Raw genomic sequence first — 11284 nt, 5'->3', positions numbered from 1 at the left:
AAGCAACTGCTACTTCTGCATGGTGGACTCTTCCAAACGTCAGACTGGCAAGAATGCATCTATCACGTATCCGGACCTTCCTTCATCCATCGCCCCGGTGCCACACTGCCATGAGCTCACCGTACCCACTCCTCCGGAGAGAGAGCGAGGAAAATTTTATAGATCCAGATGACAATTTAAGAGGTGGAGCTAAAGAGAGAAACCCATACTTCCCCAACCAAAAAGACCACAACGACTTGATCACCAAGTCCAATGCCGAGCTTTTGACATCCAGGCTCAAGCAGTGGAACTTGTTGCAAGAAAGTGTGCAGGTCGCAGATCAGAGGAAGCGTCACCAACCTTTTTGCAGCTTTTTCACCCGTCAAGATGGGCTCTGATTTTGCCACAATGTGACCAGTCTGTTTGAGGCAATCGAAATCGCCTGTAACCAGAATGAGTGGCGCCTCTCATCCAGGAGCCTCAAAGCCGTGCTGCTCCATAATGGTAACAAGTACTTGTCTCTTCCTCTGACTGACTCGGTGCCGCTCAAAGAGGATTACAACAGCATCAAGACCTTGCTGGACGCCTTGAAGTATGATGAGTATGGCTGGGAGGTCATCGGAGACTTCAAAATTGTGACATTCCTAATGGGTCTCCAAAGCGGTTTTACCAAGTTTCCGTGCTATCTTTGCCTTTGGGACAGCAGGGGCACCAAGGCGGTCCGAGTTCTCTGTGGGGAGGAACAACGTCAAGTGGGAGTCACTGGTGGACCCCCGGAAGGTGCTGATGCCACCACTGCACATCACATTGGGCCTTATGAAACAATTTGTCAAGTGGCATCCACTTGTGGCTATTGTGTTGCTAGAGATTAGCATGTCAATCTGTTAATGTAACCCTACGGCTACGGTGCTGAAGAAGCCATTGTATTGCTCGAGATTAGAGATTAGCATGTCAATGTGAGACGGCTCCCGCAGCAGCAGCTGTGTTAATGAGAGACATTCAGTCAATTAAACAACGAGAGCCAGCGCCACATCGAGGAAAAGGGAGCAGCAGCTATGTCAGTGAGACATTTAGCCTGTTAATGTAAAGACATTTAACAAGGTAATGTAACTCAGAGAGTTGTAAATAACTGTTAACATCGGCAGGTAGGATGGAAGCATAACAGCCAGTTATGACTTTACCTGGTTAATCGTCCTTCCAATGATTGCTCAGTTTGTATCCATCTCCTCGGTTGAAATTGTGTTTGTGTTTATATATCTGGATGGTTCTAGATTTGAAGCTTTCGTGACTGCAAGGATTCATATTCTTAGGTTTTTTCGGTAAAGTCACGTAGGTAAAAACATCAAAATTAATGAAAATAAAATGTTTTATTTTATTTTATTTTCATTAATTTTGATGTTTTTACCTACGTGACTTTACCGAAAAAACCTAAGAATATATCTGGATGGCTTCATGAACAAATCTTTGTTGATAGCCAGTGGGTTTGCATAGAACCTTCGTCTTAGAGAAATCAATTTCACGTGTGTCCACAGCGTCAAAACAATGATCAGCCACGGCAGAGGTGTTGGTCCAACCGTGTTTCAGATCCGCCTTGTGTTCGCGAACACGGTCTGAGAAATGTCGCTTAGTTTCCCCAATGTAACTGCTGACGCAGACACAGCTTAGTTTGTAGACACCGGGGTATTGCATGTCAGGGATCACATCCTTCACAGATGGGATCAGATCACGAATTTTATGTACTTTGTTGAATCGGACCTGCATCTTGTATTTGCTCATGATTTTGGAAATATTTTTGGTGACCCCTGCTATGTATGGCAAGGTGATGGTTTTGATTGGGTCCTCAGGTGGTTCTCTCCCAACGGTTGGGGTGACAGCTTTACGGATTGTGCAGTCTGAATACCCATTCATCTTGAGGGCTTGGTGTACGTGCTCCAGTTCACTGGCTAGGTGAGGATTGTCAGAAATTCAATGAGCTCTATGGTGTAGAGTTTTGATGAGGGATATTTTCTGGGCTGGATGGTGGTAGGAGTCAGGTTTTAGATAGGCATCCGTGTGGGTGGCTTTCCTGCAGACAGTTTCCCAATGAGCCATCTGGTCTCTTTTAGATTAAAACATCCAAGAATGGTAACTTGCCATCTTTTTCCACCTGTTAATTTCTAGCAATACAATGGCCGAGGTATACCTAGCTCTACGATCTGACATTTACTTGCAAATTCCATCTCTATCCCCGCCCACTTACCCTTGGGTTGCACCCATCTCAAACCTTTATCACCTATGGCTGCAGTAGCTCTCTCGCTATATTTCTTCTTCCCTCAGCAGTCCGCCTGCTGTATTTTTTCACCTGAAGACGATTACTTGTGTTGCGATCGAAACGTCGTGATTTTATATTCTTTGAACATTTTTCTATCTACGTGACTTTGCCAAAAGACCCAAAGAGTACCATTTGCAGATTTTAACTTTATTTTTTATTATGAATTAGTAAAACAAGATTCCTGTGTATGTTGACAGTCTATTTTTTTAAAGCAATCATTTATCTCAAATATTACACGTGCTTATTATTGTATGGGCAGTGTATACTAACTCCACAATTGGTCGTATTTGTGGGTAATATTTTCCAATGAATATCACGATGCCAGTTTACCCAACATTATCGCTTTGAATACAATGGCATTTGCAATCTTTTGCGCCTCTGCGTGAACTTGCATTATAGCCATTAATTTCTACGTGCAGTTAAATATTTAATCAATCTTATTAATAATATAATTATGTGAAACGCCTAAAACAACGGTGAAACGTTAACGGGTGCAAAGTGGATAAATTAAGAAGCCATGAAATATGCATAAGCCAGATGTATTAAGAAAAATGCATGTGAGAGGATTAACAGGAACCTAAATGATCTATTGACCTGAAAATGGCTTTTGTCATGTGTGGCATATGTCCTTGGGTAAACCACACAAGATTAACCTGAACCTTGATGCCATTAGCTGAACGTGCCGGCTTAGGCTTTCCAGTGTTTGCAAGGCATTAGTGGCGAGGACTGTTAATACAATGATTGATAGTTTTTGCTGAAATTTGTATTTAATCTAATGGCAATGCCTTATTATCTAATGGAGCTCTACCAAAATCTAACGAGATACTCTTGACTGATCACAGCAGAGTGGAGACTGCTCACTGAATGGGTGTCTGTGTACGGCTGTGCGCACGTGCGCGTGTGTGTGTGTGCACACTGCGCTATGAACTTGGTGACCTGAGTTTGATTTTCCGCCACAGCTAACATCAGCAGAGTGATATTTGAACTGGTCCCGGGCCTCAAAAGAGTCTTGAATTTCATGCGGTGCATAAACATCCGCACTGGGGAGACAAAGGCGACCGGGAATCGTACTGGCTGCACCACCCCATCATTCCCCATGCCGGCCTTAATAGGTGCTCGCAAACAACAACTTGCAGTGGGACAATGAGTAATGCACTGTGCTACGAATCCGGTGACTTAAGATTCATACCCAGTGTGTGTATGAGATCAGAAGCAAGTGGCATACAGAAGCACGCATGAACTGTTTTAAGGCCAACATGTTTTTTCAATAATCTCAGCAAGGCACCAACACTTGTGTACCAGAGTAATAGGCACCTTGTGTAATAGATATTTGGCAAAGCTGCTGCTGCTTCTCAAAATGTATTTGGGCGAGCAAGCCAATGATGACTTATTTGAAAAAGTCTTATGGCTGCGTTAGACCTTACTTGATAATTATCACAGCTGGATGCACATGCTGTGGTTTCTAGCAGGAGGGAAGAAGCGATGGCCGGAGACCATTGACCTTGACAGTATCGAGCCTGTGACCAAATCATCCGGAATGCCAACTGATCTCGTCGATCTCGTTTGTGAAAGAGGCATTGCGACTGGATAGTGTTCGTGTGGGTGATCACCACGTGCAAATGCAGGCATAATCGGAATTGTGGGCACGAGAAGGAATTGCATAAATATCCATTGTCACCCTCCTCAAACCTTTATCATCCCTTTCTGACCAGTGCGGTGAAGTATTGACAAGTATCCGTCTCGACCTGGAAGGCGTGCGGTGGCCCTCACCCCCAGCAGTGAATTGTCAACAACAAAAAAATAGGCTGTACGTGTACAGTATCAATTAAACAAGCCTTGAAAGTCAATTGTCAAAAATGGCCTGCAAAGTCAACCAAGCTTCCCGGTTAGATTTTTCCCCAAGGAGGATGCCGTCCCCTTAGACTGACGTGAGACGGCCGAGCAAAAGCAAACTTTACATAAACGTGTTGACAGGTTAAACATTGGCCTTGGCGCATCAAGTGGAAAAAAAAACAAATCTGAACGGCGCAATATTTACCGGTAGAGAATGCTCGCGTGCAAAACCAAGAAAAAGTAAATGCCATCGACGTCCCAAAGGGGGTCCGTTCCTCTTTGAGTGTTTCCTGCGCAGATAATGTTGGCGGCTGTTTAGGTGTGTGTGCGTAAGCTTTCCTGAAAAAAAAACGACGGTCGAATAATTCCACCAGCCCAGCGAAGCGACTCGTTGCATCCACACTGCACCCGTGGTGATGTGCACACGTGTGTGCGTGTCTGCGTCCGTGTGCAAAGGAGTGCGCAATTTCTGCCCGAACAGAGCGGAACGTTGTTCCGAGGATGACGCTGGCTCGCCAAATTATTCTCGTCTCATTTGGTCCTCATCGGATTCTATGTATGTGGGACTTCTTTTACACCACACGTGGCCAACCGTGCTCATCGGAGGTGAGGGGGTACGGACAACAAACTAACACACACAAATCAGTTCTAAAGAAATTAGTTTTCAACCTCAGAGATTTAAAAGTGCATAGCTCCAGTGGATTCCTAATATCGGAAGAACGTTCCAGACGGCCGCAGAAGCGCACCTGAAAGCGCGCGACGCGGTGACCAGAACCGGCCCTAGACCTTTGGGGGCGCTAAGCAAAATTTGGTTGGAGGCCCCTTTGATGTATAATTTTTTTCACCCACGAGCTAGCAGTGACTCTAGGGAGCCCTCTGCTGGCCACGGGGCCCTTTGCAATTGCAAGGGTCGCTTAGTGGCTGGGCCGGCTCTGGCGGTGACCCTCTTTGTTCGATCGTGAGCCAAAAGCCGCTACTGCTGCGAGGATGACCCGAGTTCGCCTGATGGTTTATGCTCCTTGACGAGATCAGTGAGGTATCGTGGTTCATTTGTGGCAAGCACTTTGTGTGTAATGAGCGTGACCTTACAATGTATTCGTTCGGCTACCGGAAACCAATGCAGCTCGGCGAGGACCGGACGGACATGGTTCAGATCTTACCGTCACGACACGTGCCAAAGAATTTTGTACACGCTGCAACTTGGTAATGTTTTTGGATTATTTTTGATAGGCCCTATTTCTTATACTCGTGGTAGTGCCGCCTTATGGCACGAATAATCCATACTCGAAGCCGGTTAAGTTCAAGTGTGTTTTATGTGTCACACGGATCATTCTGTTTAGACATTGTCCTCGCTATTTCATGAGAGCGCAGCAGCAGAAAAACAAAGAACAAATTTTTTTTTTTAAATATCGGCTGAGAAATTAAGCCCTGCGTTCATGCATTGCATAAAAAGTATAAATATACTGCACTGCTATAATATATATGTATGCTTCTGTTCTAGGTATGCGCACAATCATATGCATAGCAGTTCCGTCTTAACTATCACAATTACAATAGCTCTATTCATTTTGGAAAAAACATGGCTCTCACTGAAGTGTTATCGTTAAAGTAGTGGTTCGTGTTGAGCTCATCCCCTCATTCCTCTGAGGGCAATAAAATGAGTGCTACTTTGCGTTAAGTCTCCAATGTTTTTTTTAGATTAGCACCTGCCATGGGAACGTGTAATTTCCACTGCTGGTTGATTGCCACCGACATTGGCAAGCATTACTCCGCTGCCCATTTGAGCATGATGAAAAATTCTAACATTTTATATAAATACCAGGTAAGGCATTAATACCAAATGTGGGTTCTAAACTGAGAATACCCAATGCATTGGTCGCTCACCCATCACTCGTTTCATTTCAGTTGAACGGTTTATGTAGGTCACAAGTGTGCTGTGGATTTGCATACCATTGTATATCCATGGATATCCCTTAATGTGAAATTCTTAGCTGTGACCTGGACCTAACCATCGCTGCATTTCCTTTTCATGCTGACAGCTCTGTGAACATAAAAGAGACTTTTAAAAAAATGCCGCCCGTGTTTGTTTTTTCTCGGTTCGCGACCGCGTGCTTGGATAACGACAGTCGTGTCCACGTTGAGGAGATGGCAACGCGCACATAACCACACAAATAAAGCAGCTTTAAAAAAAACATCTCCCAAACTGGGAGGCACACGCAGGCACAGACGGCAGCTCTGTGTTTTACGGGCATCATTTTCTGGTGACCGCTGACGGTTGCAACTGTTGCCAGGGATGTTAAAAACAAAAGAGGCGTTTACAATTATACAATTACGTATTCTTAGGTTTTTTCGGTAAAGTCACGTAGGTAAAACATTAAAATTAATAAAAGTAAAATAAAATAAAAATCACGACGTTTCGGAAGCAACACAAGCTTCCGTCTTCAGGTGGAACCGTCACAGCTGATACAGCTGTCGGGCTGTGACGGTTCCACCTGAAGACGGAAGCTTGTGTTGCTTCCGAAACGTCGTGATTTTTATTTTATTTTACTTTTATTAATTTTAATGTTTTACCTACGTGACTTTACCGAAAAAAACTTAGAATATGAATCCTTGCAGTCACGAAAGCTTCAAATCTAGAATTATACAATTACGCCCGATGGAATTTGCAACAGCTTATACAAATAGAGCAGAAATAAGAAAATCCACATATCCGATAATCCACGAATTCATGATAATTTGCGGAATCCCACGCCGTCCAGGGCCACTCCCGTATTCCGTGGTGGAAACGCGGATTTTGGGATCTGTTCCAGGAGTGGCTAATTCCCACCACCCCCCCCCCCCAATGTGCACCGGGGATTACTGTAATTCCGTTACGCGCTGTGCGCCGGTAAGCGCAGGAAAGCACGGGATAGAGACGTTTGACTTTTAAAGAACTTTTATTGCCGCCAGCAGCAACAACACTGGGGGCGATTTCGGTATGAAATACACAAAGTCACCAGCAAACAAATGAAAATAAACGCTACAAATCCACGCGCTGTGGCGCTAAAAGCACCGCGCACAACACGAAAGAAAAGTCACGTGGTGGTGGTGGTGGTGGTCATCGCGCACGCCACGGTGACGAGCGAGCGCTTCAGAAGGTGAACACGAGGGTGCCGTCCACGCTGGTACAGAGGGCTTTTCCGGCTCCCCAGCGTTCGAAGAAGACGTGCACATCACCGGCAGCCGGAGCCGCGCCTTAAGCAGATAGAGATAACCGGGTTCAGCACCAGCAATGTTTGCCAGGGAACAGCGTGGCGAGCCAGGCAATCGCGCCGACGATTACGCAGCCGTATCAGGGATGCCAGTTCCTTCACCGATGATGATGATGATCGCCAGGGTGGCAGTGTCACCAAGCAAGTCGCAGGGCACCCGCTGGCTTTGAGTCTCAAATTCACGATGCCGCGATGCAATGAATAACTAATATTTTTTAAAAGGCGAAAATACCACGCTTCCCGTTCACTCGGTCTTTGTGTTTTTTTTTTCTCAGCATGTGAAGTTACCTTTGCCGTGCCCCCATCTCCCTGCCCATATAAAATCCTCAAGCCTCGAGGAGTGGTCCTCACGTACGGTCCCGCCGCGCATTATGTCAGACCCTCGAATTGTGTCGAGATAACACTATCTATATAAAATAAAGTCGAACATTAAATGTTCGCAAGAGTGTGTGCGGCTGCGTTCGCCTCCATTGGAGACGCCTGATTGCGGCCATTCTCAAATCCACCAATGGATTAACCCCTCCACACAAGCTGTCGTTCGCGGAGTTTCACTTCTCATACTTCACCGTGCTTGTCAGTGAGGATTGGTGACGGGGGGCAGGTGGGGAACTGACATCACTCACCGCTTATTTTGGCCGTGGCCTGGGAGTCGAACTCAGGCCCTCTGGGTTCATAGTGCAGTACGGAAAACCATCGCACGCTCAGTTCAGTGACGGTAAATTCCATATTCCTATGGATTTGTGGATCGACTTGATTATGCCACGTGAGAACCCATTGCGACTTTCGAAGTTTTATTGTCAAGGGTGACCTGGGTTAATCCGTGTACAGAACGGAAACAAACTAGCAGAGAGAGAGGGTGTCGAAGCATATCGAAAAATCACCGTAAAAAAATAATAATAACATCAAAATAACTGTCATTAGAGCATAACGCAGAGTAATAAGTGAGGTAGAAATCACGATCAGAATAAATATCGTTGTGTCTCAAATATCGGAGATAGCGTTGTCTCAGAAATTTCCGCTTTTATTGTAAAACAAGCAAAACATTTTCGTGGACATAACATATCCGAACCAATACACATATCTTCTTGGTTCTTTCGGTAAAGTCACGTAGAAGGGAAGTAATAAAATAATAAAAATAAAACATAATAAAACAATTCTCACGACGTTTCAGCCACAACGCAAGCAGCCGTCCTCAGGTGAAAACCAGGTCCGTCGAGGCGACAGAGTCTGAATGAAACAGCACACGGGCTTAGAGCATATATATAAGCTGGGCGCATTGACAAAGGAATTTGCATATCAACAGGAATTTAGCATATTTATGGGAAATGCAGGAATGTAATTAGTACTGCATATGCATGTGCATTATGCAGGATTAACAGCATCAAAGGGAGCTGCAGTTACTGCTGCTGCAGCAGTTGCTGCTGCTGCAGTTTCTGCTGCTGCTGCAGTTGCTGCTGCTGCTGCAGTTGCTGCTGCTGCTGCACTTGCTGCTGCTGCTGCACTTGCTGCTGCTGCTGCACTTGCTGCTGCTGCTGCACTTGCTGCTGCTGCAGTTGCTGCCTTATCCATTTTAATATAACACTATGTATTATTCTACCCACCCTAATGTGTATCATACTGCTATATGTTTACTGTACAATTACGATACCATACATTACTCTGCACACTGCACCATGCCAGTGAGTGGAACGCGGTCTGAAAGTCACCGTTAACGTGAACACAATCAGTTAAGATCCGAAATGGTTTATTACGTCCTTCCAATGATTGCTAAGCCAGAATCCATCTTCTCGGTTGAAATTGTCTCTGTGTTTGTATATGTGGATCGCCTCATGAACGAATCTCTCATGATAGCCAGATGGCTTGCAGAGAACCTCTGTCTTGGAGAAGTCAATGTCATGTGAGCCCACTGAATTGTAACAGTGATCTGCCACGGCTGAGGTGTTTGTCCTACCGTGTTTCAGGTCTGCCTTATGTTCACGGATGCGGTCCGAGACATGTCGTTTGGTTTCTCCAATGTAACTGCTACCACAGAGGCAACTTAGTTTGTAGACGCCAGGGTACTGTATGTCTGGAACCACATCTTTTACAGACGGGACCAGATCACGGATTTTATGTACTGTGTTGAATCGGACCTGGATCTTGTGTTTAATCAGGATTTTGGAGATCTTTTTTGTGACCCCAGCAATGTAGGGTAAGGTGATGGTCTTGAAAGGCTCCTCAACAGGATCCTTCTTGATGGTTGGAGTGATGGCTTTGCGGATTGTGTAGTCGGAGTAACCATTAGCCTTAAGAGCTTGGCGTACGTGTTTGAGTTCACTGGAAATGTGTTCATGGTCGGAGATGCATTGGGCTCTATGATATAGAGTCTTGATGAGGGAATTCTTCTGGGATGGATGGTGGTGGGAATCCGGTTTTAGATAAGCATCTTACAACATCCGTCAGTTTGCTATAGAGGCATCTTGTCTCTCTGTTTATACAAATTACGCATTGGAAAGGTGGTGGAGGGGAGGAAAGTACGGGGGGGGGGGGGGCGGGGAGGAGGCAATCTACTATGAGACAGTATGGTTGCCGAAGTAAGATTACCATTTTAGAAAAAAAATGCTATCCTCTAATAAAAATTATAAACGTCCAAATCAACGTGATTAATAACCAGTGGTTCTTTAAGGACAAGCCCTTGATTAAACACAATTAAAAGAGCGCAAATTATTCCTTTTCTGCGTATTGCCAAGCTCCTTGAAAAAGCCAGGCTCGCTCGCCCAGCTATTAATCTACACCTAGTGTAGCTTTATTGATGTGTGGACGGTTGCCAGGACCTTCTACAAGGAGGCTTAATGTTGGAGGTTAGTGGCCGGGGGTGTGAAGGTGACAGCTTTTTGGAGTACAAGAAGAAAGTTTGCTTAATACTACTATTGTTTGCTACTATATATATTTTATTTACCAGGTAAGGCTCACTGAGCTATTTAGCTCTTTTTCAGAAGCCACCCGGCCGCTAATGATAGCTCAACGAAGTGGATTATCCCGTGGAAATGTATTGACGCCAACTACTCTCAACGGAGGATATAAACCCACGCGACCACGGGGAGAGAGACACCGCAAACTCGGGATCGAACCCACGACCTCCTGCGTACCAGGCGAGGTATAATATCTTGTGCCATGTCAGGAATTGTTTACAAAAGGTAAAGAAGGCCGGTGGAGGTGAACTCCCCCACCATCACCAGCACATTTGATGCAGTTTGCTCCATGATGGAACCCTTTGCTGAAGCACCAAACACTGCAATATTTCACTCCGGGTAAAATCACGGCTAACCCATGCGTAATAGGCAGACATCGGACTGCTGCCAATAGGAGTGTTCGCAGACCCTACAGCTGTCGTGGATAATAGGATTCGCGGTTAATAGGGGGCACGGATAAGAGGAGTTATTCTGTAAAGGTGTTTTCACTTTAAGATTTTTTGGCAACAAATTGGTGATCGGACCGAGATCACCAACTCGTTGAACTTAACCAGGGGTTGCCTGCCAGACGCGAAGCCACGATCTCAGCGGTACCGGCCTCAGTGTTCTGAATTTCTGAGCCATTCGGCCACCTATTTATCTCAATTGTCAAACAAATCGAGCAAAATATGTGAATTGTAAATGCGCGCGTAAATGTTTTAAATGGACATTGAAACAAAAAAATTGTGCTCAAGTTAATTTCACATTTGCATTCTTGAGCTCTGTTAGGTGAAGAGCTCAAATTCAAGAAAAACAAATATATTGAATGTTACGAATGCATACGTTGGAAGGTTGCAAGGGTCTTAGATCACCCAATGCGTCAGGAAGCATTGTTGTAGCGGTAAACTGCACAGCATAAATCACACCCGCATTGCAATTCATACCAGGGACCCCTTAGAAAATTGCACCAATGTCGAGTT

This window comes from Lethenteron reissneri, chromosome 51 (genome assembly GCF_015708825.2).
Source record: "Lethenteron reissneri isolate LAM-NWPU_2019-01 chromosome 51, ASM1570882v1, whole genome shotgun sequence".
Lineage (NCBI taxonomy): Eukaryota > Metazoa > Chordata > Hyperoartia > Petromyzontiformes > Petromyzontidae > Lethenteron > Lethenteron reissneri.
Note: the sequence above shows the minus strand (reverse complement) of the source record.